Source organism: Peromyscus californicus, unplaced genomic scaffold (genome assembly GCF_007827085.1).
Source record: "Peromyscus californicus insignis strain IS unplaced genomic scaffold, ASM782708v3 Scaffold_6__1_contigs__length_162567912, whole genome shotgun sequence".
Lineage (NCBI taxonomy): Eukaryota > Metazoa > Chordata > Mammalia > Rodentia > Cricetidae > Peromyscus > Peromyscus californicus.
The window spans coordinates 20,732,121-20,747,422 of NW_026294584.1; the positions used below are offsets into that span (position 1 = coordinate 20,732,121).

Genomic DNA, 15,302 nt, shown 5'->3' on the forward strand with positions numbered 1-15,302 from the left:
CATAGCATCGTCTTTCTTGGGTTATCTTCCATCTCTACAACCTAAAAATATTTAGCCTCCCTCTCCTCGACCCCCACCCCACTGCCACACACTTTAGCTCTTTCTATGATCAAAAACGACCAGCCAGGAAGTAAAAATTGAAGCAATGATAGATAAGACATTGTACTCATTGGATCTTATTTTGAAATTGCCGTTGCACTTGCCAATTGATAAAATTCCAAATATTTGAGTATCTACGAGACATCAGACACTGAATGTAGAGACCAACAGAACAATTAGAGAACAGTAGCTGCTTTCCACATATTTACACTCTCATCTGCATAGTGATAGCCAGGATGTTCAAGCGAGATGATGAAAAGCCCATCTACAAAATGATGCCAGTCTCACACTTCCTAATATCCTAAAGTCCATTCCTCAGCTTATTAGTGGTTAATATTCCTGTATGCATACATGTACGTATGTGTCTATACATGTATATAGTATTTACATGTATGCATATATTAATAAATTCACACAGGTATAATGTATATGTTTGTGTGTGTGTGTGTGTGTCTGTGCCTATGTGTGTTTGTGTATCTCTGGGAAAATCTAGGTCCAGCCCCACCTGTATAGCACGGATCGATCTAAACTTGTCTCTTTCTGTTTATAAGACTTAAAGTTTCTCTGTCTGGGAATGAAAGTTGCCCACAGAGGAAATCATCTGGAGCTTGGCACACTCCTCGGCTCTCCTTTGCAGTAACTTAGGTGTGCGCCGCCCGCGGCGGAGGACTGACTGTCCCCGGGTTCCCTCCACGCGGCAGGGCTGGCCGAGGCGGTGCTGCGCTGCGCTGCGCTGTGCGGAGGCCCTCCCGCGGGAGGCGCGGGCGTGGAGGGTGTGGGCCGTGGGCGGGGCGAGCCCCGCAGCCCGGGTGCTGGGAGCTGTCAGTGTCAGGCTCAGGAGAGAGGAAGTGATCGCTCCGGGAGGAGCGCAAGCCTAAGCGCGCAGCGTGAGACAGCACATCCTGCCGGCGCGGGCCCGCCGCTCTCCGTCCTCCCGTGCCTCCTCCACCGCCCCGGTGAGCCTCCGAGGACAGCGTCCAGGTAACCGGTGGGTGGGAGGTCGCGTCTCGGCGCAGCCCCTCAGTAGCCCTCCGTGGCCCTCCGCCCTGGTGGCATCCGCAGGACACCGGGAGCAGCACGGTAGCGGTGACCGCTGCAGCCACCACTGGGCACAGCCTGGGCCCCTTCCCCAGGCTCTTGCGTACTCTGGTGCCCCAGGCTGGAGCCCTCCAGCGGCAGCCCCTGCTGCAGCTCCCCAGGAGTGGAGAGGCACAGGCAGAGAAGGAAGGGTCAAGGGTGTCCTCACCTTGTGGCCCACCTTGTGTGCTGGGAGAGGCAAGCCAAGGTGCTTCGCCTTGGTCTTCTCTGGGGGAGCAAAAGCCCTGCGGCTGTGCTGTCTGCACCCCTGTGGGCTACCACCAGCTAACGGCCCCTGGGAAGAGAGAGCTGCGGAGTGAGGGAAAGGATGCTGTTTGATTACATTTCCGAGCTGTCTGCACAGCTCTTGGATGCTGTTGCTACCAGCCAAGTCGGAGGGGGCGACTGCACTTCCAACCGAGCTTTAATTAAACACTCATGCAAGATGCCAGTTTCTCTCTCTCTGCTGGATAAAATAAAAAAAAAAAAGTGGCTGGGGTGTGTTTTGGTAAACACCTTCGCAGCTGCCTGGCTCTCCTTCCCCCACTCCCACCCGGAATTGCTCTGGCCATATAAAGCTGTGAGTCGTCATCAGAGCAGGGATCCTGGCAGCCCTGGTAGGGAACTGAGTGTACGGGAGTCTCATGACATCTACCCCGGCTAAGGTTAATCGGAGGCTGAGGACCAGGAAAGGAAATCACTTAGGAAACCGGAGGATCTAGGAAAGGCAGAAAATGGAATAAACATACTGGCAGTCCTGGACTCCACCACACCTAAGGCAGGAACAAGTAGCCAGCCATTTTCTTGCTGGAGTTGTCTTCAGAATGAGCATTACAGACTTGCTTGATGCAGTTCAGAGTTGGGGAAGAATTGCTTCCAGACATTACAGACTAGCAGGAAGCTTAGCTAACAGCGAAGCATGACAGTAACTGTGTAAGAGCCTTGGCTTATAGCATGGCGATGAAGAACTGTCCCCAGAATAATTTTGTGCAATTGTGGAAGTTATTGGGGGGAAATGTGTTGATCAGTGTTAGAGTACTGGTAACTTTGATATGGGAACATCCAGTGCAAATTGCATCCTTGGGGACCTCTTGAGAACATGAGTAATACTGCCTCTGGGTTTTTTTTTTGTTTTTTGTTTTTTTTGTTTTTTTTTTTTTTTTACAATGCCAAGCTTGTTCCTAAAGGTTAGCTATAGGGAAATGGAATTAACTATGTTGTTCTGACCATGATTCTTAGTGGAACAAAATCCAGCAGTTCTAGCACTAAGGCACAATGTTCTCTTCACTGGAACCAGCTCTTCAGGATGTGAGATCTGAGGATCCAGTGATCATGAGATAGTCCTTTAAAAGCACCCAGCACAGTACAGGAGTAGCAGTCAGTGTACCTTTTCCACCTGCCCAGGCTCTGGCACTATTTCTGGCCGAGAACACTTGTGCATCTCTGTCTGGCGTCAGGGTTCTGGCGTCTCTGCACCTGCATGGATCTCTGAAATGCTGCAGCCTTTTGTGCACTGTCCTCCTGAGGCAGACAAGGCTGGTTCATGCCTTCTGCCCACTGCCTGCTCTGACCACTTTGCTGTTGAATATGTGCCATGGGTTGGTTGTCCATTAAAAGCTTACTTGCATTTTTATGGAGAATGGTGGGTGGGGTTATGGGCAGAGAAGAAACTCAATGCACAGTTGAAAAGGGCAGAGTCAGTAAACTCCTGGTCTGCTGTGCTTAGTTTCTGACGACCTGCTGAGACAGTTGAAGGGCCTTTCTGCTATCATACTTTCTGTTTAAGAGGAGGCACTGTGAAATTTCCTCTAACATTTGTCTTTCCTAAAAATATCAACCCCCCAGTCTGCATCTGCTGAACTTTGAGTCCAGTGTTGCTCAAAAGGTTCACAGGAAATCCACACACTCTGTGTGTTCAGACAGCTATGTAGGCCAATAGTGTAAAATGAATATCAAGCTTTTAATCCCAGGCTGGTCTCATAGCAGGGCTTTAGCCTTCAGTCTTAGGGACATCTCCTTCTTCCCTGTTTCTTTTTATCACTTAAAGAAGCACCAAATGAAGGGATCACAGACATCCATGGAAACTAAGTATCATTTATTTCTGCTTTATTCCCCTCACACTGTGTTCACCAAACACACCAAGGCTGGTAAGAACAGCGACTAAGATGTATTGAGTACTTTTTCAGGGATTCCATTTTAATATCTCCTCACTTGTATTTTTAAAATAACCTTACAGGAAAACTTAATGACACAGACATAGCTTATAATCCTATTTTAAAGATTAAGAATTATGTCATGCAGATATCAAGTAACTTCCCAAAGTTCACTTAAGTTAAGTGGCTAGGGTTTTGCTCTAGAAGCCCAGGCCTCCACCTGTAACCACACTTCCAGACTATGAAGTGGGGCTGATTGCTTTAACTTCAGATACTGGGTAGTAGGCTTTTTTCTTGTTACTTCTTTTTTGTCCCTTGTAGATGTAGCTGTCTTATTAAAATAGAAACACAGAGCCAAATGCAGATTTAAAAGCCCAAGAGGTCAGAGCAGTAGTTAAGAGCTGATACTAAAAACCCTTTCTTTCCCTTCACTGCCTCTGCTGTCCTTCCCCTCAGAAAGAGAGCTACTTCCTGTATATCTGTCTTTTTATTGACTTTCTGTTCTGCCTTCTCATTGGTTGTAAACCCAACCACATGACCTCCTCGTCACTACCTGTCTATACAGACCTCCAGGTCTTCTATGGTTGGTATTGAGATTAAAGGTGTGTGTCTCCATGCTGGCTGTATCCTTGAACACACAGAGATCTGTCTGTCATGTGACCGGGATTAAAGGTGTGGGCCACTACCACCTGGCTCTTGCTATGGCTTGCTATTAGCTCTGAACCCCAGGCAACTTTATTTATTAATATACAAATAAAATCACATTTCAGTACAAGTAAAATATCACCATATTTCCCCTTTTCTATTTTAATAAAAAGAAAAAAGGAAAAAAAGTTATAACTAATATAAGAAAAACTATACAAAAGTACAATAATCATATACCATATATACAAGCAATAAATACCTAACCAATGTCTAGTCCATTTGCATTTGACAAGTTCAGAGAAAATAATTCCACTATCTATCTTATTTTGGTAAGTCCAAAATGACCTGATTCACTTTCTATCCTAATTTATATTACTAACAGAACTATCTTATAACGTCTTTCAAATTTATACAGTCCCTCAGTTGGATCCATGAGGTAGAGACCACTTAAACATGCAACTAAGTGATATAGAGGTCATGGTTACTAAATGGTGGAAGTATGATTCAAACCAGGTCTAGCAGCTCTACTCCAGAATTCATCCATCTTGGTTATTGCCCTATGATAACGATAACAACAATAACAGAAAGTAGAATGTAACTGTCCTGGCAGACGACATCTTTCTTTCTTCTTCTTTTTTTTTTTTTTTTTTTTTTTCCGAGACAGAGTTTCTCTGTGTAGTTTTGGTGCCTGTTCTGGATCTCACTTTGTAGACCAGGCTGGCCTCTAACTCACAGAGACCCACCTGGCTCTGCCTCCCGAGTGCTGGGATTAAAAGCATGCACCTCCACCACCTGGCAGAAGTCATCTTTTAAGAAGAGACACTTGTGTTATCACACTAATCCACACCAACTATTTACAAGTTCTCAGAAAACCTTATGTAGGGAAGGGAAAGGCTGAAGTCCTGGAGTCAATAAGAGGAGGAACTTGCCTCCTAGGAAGAGATTTCACACACTTGTGACATTTGGCAAACAATCTTATGGCCTAGACTTCAGCCTAGTGAGGGCCAGTAGGACGGCTGTTCAGTTATACATACCTCTTGCCTCTATTTAAACAAAAACTTCACAGCAGTACCTCAAAGACAAGCTTGGGGTCACTGGACCCCTTTATTTGTTCCTTTCCCCAAGGTGTCCATGATGAACAAATCTCCTTTCTGTACTTTTCACTGTTATCTCTTCAACCAGTGTGTCAGGGATAAGTGGGCTAGCACAGCTTGTTGGGGCTGCCACGGCCTACTTTTACCCTAAAAACTCCCCTGACAAACGTTTTCTCTTAGATTATCCTTGACGTTCACAGTGTAGCCATATTTTTTGTCACCTGATTGGTAACTGTGGATGATATCATAAACTCAAGCTTCATTTATTGACCCTTTAAAATAAAACATTGAATCCCCTCCCTCTTTTTTTTTTTTCTTTATTTTGCAATACAATTCAGTTCTACATATCAGCCACGGATTCCCTTGTTCTCCCCACTCCCGCCCCCCTCATCTTCCCCCCAGCCCCCCCCCCCATTCCCATCTCCTCCAGGGCAAAGCCTTCCCCACAGACTGAGATCAACCTGGTAGACTCAGTCCAGGTAAGTCCAGTCCCCTCCTCCCAGGCCGAGCCAAGCAATCCTGTATAGGCCCCAGGTTTCAAACAGCCAACCCATGCAATGAGCACAGGAATCCCCTCCCTCTTTAAAAGAAGACTTCAAAGTTACACAAATTTCTGTTCCCTTGACCATAGATTCTTTGTATTAAAAATGTGTGACTTTTATATCACCTAGAAAACGTGAGATCATGTATTTGCTTGGGTACTTTGCTGGAACAATAAATAGATGGATGTTTTAAGTATACCTCAGGTTGCCACCCCCCATGCACATCCTGGGCTTGTGTCCTTTGCTTTACTGTGTAGGAAGGCTGGCACAAGAGTGCTAGAGTGAATCTTGCCATAATGTAAACTCTCCTGCCTATGTGCTAGTCTGGAAGAAATCCTGGGTGGGTACACAGTCTCCCTGATTCTATTATTATTATTATTATTGTTATTATTGTTGTTGTTGTTATTGGTCACACTGGAAAGAATGCACATGAAGTTTCGGGGTAGGCACTGAATCTTGTTGACATAATATTTTATGTCTATCTGCATAAATATTTTAAGGGAAATTAACATATTTTCAAATAAAATGAGGTTAAGAACCACCGGTTTTAAAGAAGGGGGCATGGAAGTCACTGCTGAAATGTATCAAGGCAAAAGCACTGTGCCAGGGCTAGCCAAGAAAAAACAATGTTCTTATGTGTCATCTTGCTGGCATTTCACCTAGAACCCAGGTGTTAAAAACATCTACATGAGCTCAGTCTGCAACCAGGTGAAACCTCCAGCAGCGGCCATGGCTGGAGCAGTGGTCCATTCTTCTGACAATTACCTGGAGCAACAGTTGGAGCTTTATTACTGACACAGTGGTTCATCAAATCACTCCAACATCCTGGAAGGTAGATGCTCGTATCTTCTTACACAAACAAGGAGATGCTTGGAAAATCCAGCCACTAGTCCCAGGCCACATGAGGCCAGCTAAGGAAGTGTTAGATTTCAAATACAGATTAGCCTAACTCCAAAGTCCATTCATTCTCTTCCTATCGCATCTATTTGTTTTGCTATCCATGTGGGTTGCCAAAAGTATTATTCAATGTAACTTTTTATTCTGACAGTACTCAGCATCCTTCAAGAACATGCTCACACGCTGATAGGAAAAGCCTGAACGTCTTATCAGAAAGAATACAAAATATATACATTTCTCAGTGTGGCCTGTTCTCATTGATTGAAGATGAAGCCTCACTCATGTGCCTCTCGTGTGTCTCCAAGCCTCTTGTACAAAAGCAAATGCACAATGCCCTCCCTAACCCGGCTCAAAGACAATCTGCCCGGGCTAGCAGCAGCTCAAGACTCTTTGTTGCAAAGATACAATTCCTTCCAGGTTTCCCATCTTCTGGGGCCTCTCTGCTACAGGGAAAATGCTGAGACCTGGAACACTGTCTCTGCACTAAGTCCTCGGAGGCCTTGAACTCACCACACATCCTTAGTGCTCTGTCTGCAGCACACATCAACCCTGAAGTGATATTAGAGACATGGAGATGTGGAGGGCAGTAACCTCTCACTTTCAAGATTCTGCTTAAGGCTTAACCTTTACACTCAGCTGTTTTCTTGTCTTCTTACAGCACACCCCATTGTTTTATTTTGTGGTATAGAATAGCTAGTTCCAACAGTATGGCAAATGCATAAAGCATGACTGTTATGGTTAAGGACATTCTTTGCACTGAAAGAGGCAGATCTGAGATACTTTAGTGTGTGACTATGTCCTTAGCCAACAGACCAACATGGCACAGGTTATTAGTGAACTTCATTATGATTTAACACAATGATTCCTAAAACAAAAAATAATAATAATTCTGTCACATTTTTTGGTTGGCATCTAATGTTTCTCATGATGGATTTTAATAATTACCATGAGGGGTCTGTGGATAGCTCAGTGGGTAGGAATGTTTGCTGTGTAATCATGAATACCCGAGTTCAAATGCCCGAACCCATATAAAAAGCTGGATGTGGTGGCAGGTACCCCCAACACTGGAGGGGCTGGAGACAGGAGTGTTCTTGAGAACTGCTGGCTGCTAACCCAGCCACAAGTTCAGCGAGAGCCCTTGTTTCAAGGGAATGAAGCGGAGATGGATAGTGAAGGGCAGCAAATGTCCTGACTTCTGTGTATGCATGGGTGTGTGCACCTGTGGACACACATGCCAGTCATATGCCTCCACACCACACAAACAGATCACACACACTCATGCAAGGAAAAGAAAAGAATTCAATTGTAATTCTCAGAACATCATGAACTTTGACATTTAAAGATAAAATAATGACACCTGCATGAATTCAATTAATATATAAATACTATAATAACTATGTAGAAGGTTCCTTTAGCAAAGGGATATTTTTATAGCATGTGATCAAAACTCACTAAAAATTGGACCTCCCTTCTTCCTCCCTCCATCTTTCCCTCCCTTCCTTCTATGTGTGTATGGGTATTTCCCTTCCTTCCTTTTCCTTTCTTCCTTCTTTCCTTCCTTCCTTTCTCTTTCCCTTTCTTCCTCCCTCCCTCCCTTCCTTCTTGTACTTTTTATTGTCTCCAGTAGTGTGGAAGAAATGCCTTTATACATGGAGACGAGACTGGAGTCCCCACTGGGGCACATTCTCCGTCAGACCAGCTTTAGGAGAGCAGACAGACAGAAGTTGCAGGTCTAGAAATGAGTGTCATTAGCTCCTCCCTTCATGCTTCTTCTAGACAGCCTCTATGTGGCCCGGTGCTCTATGCTGTGGTGCAGTTTTTGGAACCAGACCCCTTTTCCTTTATGGTTATATTAGAGAAGAGGGGGGCAGGAAGGACTGCACAGTGGACAGGGCCATCTCTAGCTTTCAGAGAAAGGTGACTGTGTGGATAGCTCCTCCTTCTGCTTAAAGACTTTCCATAAGAAAAAAACAAAAGCCATTTTGGTGTGTTTTCAGACTGATGGTTCTTAGCTAAGAGATCCTAGGACCTTTAGCTAAGGGAAGTTCAGTGATCCTTGGAACACTGGGCCATGTCTGGACAATTTTATCACCCTAGGCAAAGAGTGTGCAACTGGCAGTTGTAGGGAGAAGTATGGGCAGATGGTGGACAAGACAGACCCCAGAGCAAAGAATTATCTGGCCTAAACTTTCAGTGATGCCAAGGTCAAGAAACCCTTCTTAAAATTCTCTAGTTTTCTTGTTAAAAATTTCTGTGCAATTTTAGCCCATTACTTTGGCCTTTGACTAGATGACTGGAACACGGCATCTAAAAGGCAGCATGAAGTAGCAGGAAGAAGATGTGAGATGGCCTACCCACTGCCTACGTGAGCATCAGCTTATTCATCTGTCAATAGGGATAATTGCCCAGTCCAGAGAGTTAGTGAGATTATTGACAGAGAGTACACACGGCCCTGTGGATGGTACATGCTCCATCCATGGAAGATGCTTTCCTTGGCCCAACAGCAGACATTGCTGTCTTACCCTCCTCTTCTTTGGAGAGGAGACAGTCTTGCCCTGCTGGGAACCAATGATAAGCTCCTCATGAACACATTATTTTGGCTTACACTTATTGATGTATTTGCCTGCTTCCCTGACAGAGTCCAAGTTCCCCAATACATCTTTCTGTCTCCCAGCAGAGGCTCTGACATAGAGAAAACCCACATCAGGCTTTAGTTGATCTCAAATAGAAGACAGAATAAATCCCACTTAATTTTCTTAAAAGATTGGATTCCTCCCCTTTAGGCCATTTTAATATGTTTTGCTGCTGGAGTTATCTCCAGTCCTGCCCGGACCCACAGTCGCTCAGACCCAAATAAATACACAGATACTTATATTATTTAAACTGTTTGGCCTAATGGCTCAGGCTTCTTGCTATCCAGTTCTTATATCTTAAATCAACCCATTTTTATCAATCTATAAGTTGCCATGTGTCTTGTGGGTTACCGGTACTTTCATATCTTGCTTCCTCTGTCTCTGGCTGGCAACTCCTGACTCAGCCTTCCTGTTCCCAGAATTCTCCTCTCTCCTTATCCCACTTATACTATACTTCCTGCCTGGCTACTGGCCAATCAGTGTTTTATTTATCAATCAATCAGAGCAACACATTCACAGCATCCCCAGCAATATTTGGTGAAAAAAAAATCACTTCCTAAAATGTAGCACCCATTATGAGTCTGGACCTATTGTGCATTTGGGCCTGGCAATGCCTAGGATTTTGAAAGCCTTTCTTCCCTAAATTGTGATCATGTGACACATCTCTGTTGTGACAAGGGGAGTCTTGGGGGCTTTCTCTTCCAGAAACAGCAGACTGGATGGACTGGGGCTCATGTTTTCCTCTGTGAAGCCCTTAAATTAATTCTTTTGAGATAGAGAGATAGAAACAGACAAAGATAGACAGACATATAGAGAATATGTATTGACATGATGTACAGATATGTCCTGTATGGTATGCAGGTGTGCTTGTATGTGGGCACATGTGTGGAGGCTAAAGGCCAGTGTTACTGGGTATCTTCCTCAGTCTCTTCATGCCTCCGTTTTTGGAGTCAGGGTATCTCACTGAACTTGGACCTCACTCAGTTACCTAGACTGGTTGGCCAGAGAGCTCCAGAGACCATCCTGTCTCTGTCTCCCTGGGTTCACACAACCATGCTGAACCTTTTTAGGTAGTTGCCAGGGTTCTTCATGTGTAGACAGCCAGGACTTTACCAATTAGTCCCTCTTAGACTAAATCTTTGGACCTGGTTTTCCATCTGACACTCTTTACAGTTTAGTACTATGATTCAAGGCTAATGTGATGGAAAAAAAACTTTGACTTATTATTCAACTTATATTTTATTACAATGCCCAATGTGAAGCCACAATAATGAGTATATTTGAAATGGTGCTATTGAATAAATGGTGATGAAACATTTAATTTCACTTGTCTACAGTTTTCTTTGCAGAATGTAAGCTAGAGTGTCTTCTCAGTTTGCCCTGAAATTGTACCTATTTCTTTGTTGGACAAGATGTAGATTTCACCAATTGCATTAGACTATGGTCTTCCCTTTAGAATGCTGTTAAGGTTTCATAGTGCACTGTATGGAAGTGTTTACATATTTATCAAGCTTTTGAATATTAAAAATGTGTGAGAGTGCAGATGACCTGAGAGCCTAGTCTCAGAACAGAATTGTGGAATGTCTGTAGTTGGAGGGTTTGGTCACTAAAAGGGCAACTGGCCCAGGGGGGGACTATGCACTTAGACACTGTCCTCTTTTCAAATGACGTGCCTCTCCTGTTACACTGTCCACCTGACTAGTATCAAAATAGCAAGGGGTTGTGGGAAATGGTATGTATGTTGTGGAAGAAGAATAACAAAACCTTTCTCTGCTCACTTCCTTTGTAAGTGTGGCTTTGTTCACTCTTGGAAAGGTATAGGTTATTCCCACTGGGAAAGAGGATCCTCCCTGTTTGAATGCCTCAGGCCCTGAGGAAAGTAGGAATCTGTTCACCTCAGTTAAAATGTCAAGCTAGATCTGCACATGTAAATATACACCACCTAGGGACAGTGTAAGGGGAGGGTTTGGCCTTACATGTTTCCTTGCTCCCTCTTTCAAACTTTTTAATATTTTCAATCCTGCTGAAAAGCAATCATCACCTCAGACAAGGGTGAAATCCTATATCTCATGTCACTCAATATAAAAGGGAACTGTGCTCAGTTTCCTTGAAGTTTTCTAAAATAAATATGAATAACTACCCATGAGATCCAACAAATTAGAGATTTTTTTTGAAAGTGAGGAAGAAAGCATTTGTGGATGAGAAGAAAATACTCTTTCCCAGTGTCTTCTTTCTTTGCTGCATTCTGTGCAAGCTGGGCAATTCTGTACTTCAGGAACATTAGCAGAGTTTACTTTGTAGGAGGGGTGAGGGCACTGGGTACATCTGGTCAACCACATGATTCCTTTCTGGAACACTGGACAGGTAAATGTGAGCAGCACATGAAGAGTGTTTTCTCAGCTCTTTTAAGAAAAACACAAAACCAAAGCTGCTTTAAACTGGTTTCATAAACTCAAATATTAGTAAAAACTGAGAATATGACCACTCCATGATATGGTTAAAGGGAAGGTTTTTATTGTAGATATGAGAGAGAGAGAGAGAGAGAGAGAGAGAGAGAGAGAGAGAGAGAGAGAGAGAGAGAGAGAGAGAACAGCCAGAAGTATCTGGAAGAGATCAGAGGTGAGAGAGAAAGTAGAAGACTGAACATGACCATCAGGCTGGATATGGCCAGGGCCGTCTGTGAGTGAGGGGAGAATAACAGGGGATAGAGAAAAGCAAAAACATGGTGATAAAATCAGGAGCAGAGCACAGAGACAGAGCAAGCAAACACATTGAGAATAGCAGGGTTGTACACAAATGAGTAGCTGGGGTTAGGGAAGGCTATGAGTTGGAGAGAGTTTAGAGTGAGGAGGAAATGAGAAGGGCTAGGATGCTAGCATGGGCTTTGAAATGTGTAACAGGTATTTGTGATACTGAGGAAGTCTGAAGGCCAGCATGAGCTTTGATACACTGATAGGTACCACAGGTAGCCATATGTCCCTTCTGCTATAGGTAAGGGAAATGACTCCTTTTGGTAGGTGGGAATCAGTTTCACAAGTTCCTGAGGAATGCTGGCTTTTCTCTAACAACCAGAAATTCTCCCATAGCCCAGGATGAGCTCATTTCTGGATATTTGGACTACTTTTTGGGGTTTGGGGAATTGGAATTTCTTTTGGACCCAGGAATAAGGACTTGGTGCTTTCTTATACTTACACCTTCTTCACGGGACACTCCACAGCCAGAGGCAGGAGAAGTGTCCTTGGTAGTTTCCAACACTAACTCAGGGAATATGAGAGCAACCAGAATCTTGGCTCACTGGGATGGAGTTGGGCCATGGGCTGTAATGATCAGGTCAGGCTGTGTGATAATACAGAAAGAAACAATTCCCATTCTTCAACAGAGCAATAGTGCTTCATGTGCACTGTGGGTCAGCCAGGACCCTGCCCATCATATACACTGCAGACCCCAAACTTGGAGGCTTCAGCTTGAACCATCCTCCCGTCACTACACCAACATTGCACATGGAATGGACGCTGCGTTTGTCAAGTGACCCATGACTGGCTTTTCTGGCTTGCATTTCATTGGCAAAAGTCAGTCACAGAGTCTCACCTTCTTTCAGTGACTCCTTGAATGTTGTCATATGGGAAAGGAACTGGAATTTTTGCAACTAACAACAACAATAACGAAACCAAAAGACATCAGAAGGGAGAAGGGTTGGCATGAGAGCTGCCTATGCTGATGATAACCACTTCCTAGACAGTAACTCTGAAGACGTCATCCAACTCTGGTAGCACCTGAAAGAATGCCTGTTTTTGTTTGAGAATATTAAATGTATAGGAATTACTATTAGCAACATGATGAAAGTACATTTTTAGAGGACTGAGCTTCCATATCTGGATTTTTATTGATAATTAATAAAAATGTGTGTAATATTAAAAATTAGCGCTTTTTTTTAGCAGTTTTTCAATTTTGGTCAAGAATATTAATTTAGGACTTAGAGTGTGCCCTCTATGAGCAACACTCACTTCTCTGAACGTTCCCTCCTTTGAAACTGACAGCTGAACAAATTCAGTTTTATTGTAGCAAAACCATTTCTATTGATGTTTTAGTCCTCATTCTCCTCTTTTGTTCTTAGATTTCATGTGATATAAGAAGAAAAACACCAAGTATTCATGACTAAGAGGGAATGGATTAACATGACTAGGAACTCAGATTCAAGTTCTAATCTGGCCACTTACTATACATTCGAGTCTCTCTGTCTGCCTGCACCCCATTTTCTTCATCTATAAAATAGAATTGATGATGAGAATATCCACTTCCTAGTGCCATGGCAAAACTTGAAAGAATAAATCTCAGTTAAGTTTTCATTTCTTTTCTTTTTTTTTTTTTTTTTTGTTGTTGTGTATACAATGTCCTCCCTGCATGTATGTCTGCAGACCAGAAGAGGGCACCAGATCTCATTACAGATGGTTGAGAGCCACCATGTGGTTGCTGGGAATTGAACTCAGGACCTCTGGAAGAGCAGTCAGTGCTCTTAACCTCTGAGCCATCTCTCCAGCCCCTAAGATTTCATTTCTTAAAGGGTTAATTTTTCATTTTGTTATTTTGGTATGTTGAATATTCTAGGGATAAAGGAAGTAACTCATTGGGCATTTGGGACTCAACTGAACAGGGGCTTAATAATTCTTGACATTGGGTGTTTTTAGGGGAATGGGGCGTATGGATCCCAAGCTGGACTCTAATTAAAAATGTAGCTGAGGATGACCTTGCACTTCTTAACCTCCTGCATCCACCTCTTAAGTGCATCATTACACTCAGTTTTGCTATTATACTAGATGTATTGGACAATCACTCTACCAACTGAGCTACATCCCTAGTCTGAATCCTAGTCCTTCTGACTGAGGATCATGGAGTCTATGTTCTGTCTGTTCCTGAGTAGTACTTAGTCAAGGCAGATATACTAGAAGACTGTGACAGTCACTCAACACTTTTTGGGCTTGTGAGGTGACCTTAGGTCAGAGATCTTGAGACTATCAGTCTGGCATCTATATTAGCCTGGTAATTCAAGTCTGTTGAGGTCATGTTAAAATAAAATAGGGTACAAACTCATGATTGAATCATGGAGACATTCCACTTGTGGGTTTCAGAAGGTTGGCAAGTCCACATGCTTGCAATCACCATCACAGGAAATGGCTGACATCTGAGAGTCTGGGTAGGATGGAGGGAGGGCTGGGTGGTTCATCTGGTAGATGGTCACACACTGTGTCCCCAGTCTCCTCCTGGAACTTGCCCCTCCTTCTCATGCCTCTTTCCTTTTTCATTGTTCTTGCTTGTTTTTGAGACAGGGTTTCATGTTGCCTCAGCTGCCTTTGGACTTCTGATTCTCCTGCTAGTTCCCTAGTGCTAGGATTACAGGTCTATGCCATCACCATGAGATCCACACAAATTCTTCAGTGCAAAATGGGAGGAGTTTGAGGGGAGCAGCATGAAGTTTGTAGGCTGCACCCTAGCAAAAGGCTATACCCAGGGAGTTCATCTTGCAAGCAGGTGTGAGGACGCTTATCAATTGTGACTCAGAGTCAACATCACGGAGATGCTTTGCCTTCAGCTATTTATGAAGTGGACTAGGCTACCTGTGAGGAAGGAGTTCCTAGTTCTAGAGCGTTTCAGGTGTCCCCTCCAGTGAGGACTTGCTTATGACAGGTCAGACTACTATTTGGTAACTGCTACATTATTTTTTCTCCCAATTTAGGAATCTATAATTCTATGTACTAGCTGCCCTTGCTCTGGTCAGGTCCTGCTGTTGAGAGGGGAGCAAACCTAAGCATGGGGCCTGTTGCCAAACTGAAGCATTAAATGCAATGATCTACGTCTACGTCTTTCCCCCTCTTACTGTTCAGGTTGCAATATTCATTCATTGATTTATTCAACAAGCACTCATTAAATTCCTAGCAACCATGAGAATGGTGTAGAAGCATCAGGTGCAGCTGACAAAAGGTTAAGAGTTTGTAGCAGCCGTTAATACCAAACAAAAAACCTAGATGTGGCAACGCATGCCTATACTCCAGTGCTCAGGAGACAAATGCAGGGAGATCATTAAGAGCTTCAGTTCTACTTAGGCTACAATTGAAAAATTAAAAGTTCAGTCTGGGCTTTATAACAAGACCCTGGCTGCAATAATGG

General features: G+C 43.7%; 1 protein-coding gene across 7 annotated transcripts in view; it reads left to right on the forward strand.

Annotated features, from left to right (window-relative positions):
* The first annotated feature begins 807 nt into the window (after positions 1-807).
* Dync1i1 (dynein cytoplasmic 1 intermediate chain 1) overlaps positions 808-15,302 on the forward strand; it is a 303,029-nt gene continuing 288,534 nt past the window's right edge. For 2 of the 7 annotated variants that reach the window (XM_052722317.1, XM_052722319.1), the window contains exon 1: positions 810-1,080. The gene's annotated coding sequence lies outside the window, so the exon portion shown is untranslated. Of the gene's footprint in view, positions 1,081-15,302 lie in introns of all 7 variants that reach the window. The other 5 variants (XM_052722315.1, XM_052722318.1, XM_052722316.1 and 2 more) reach the window with 4 other exon arrangements.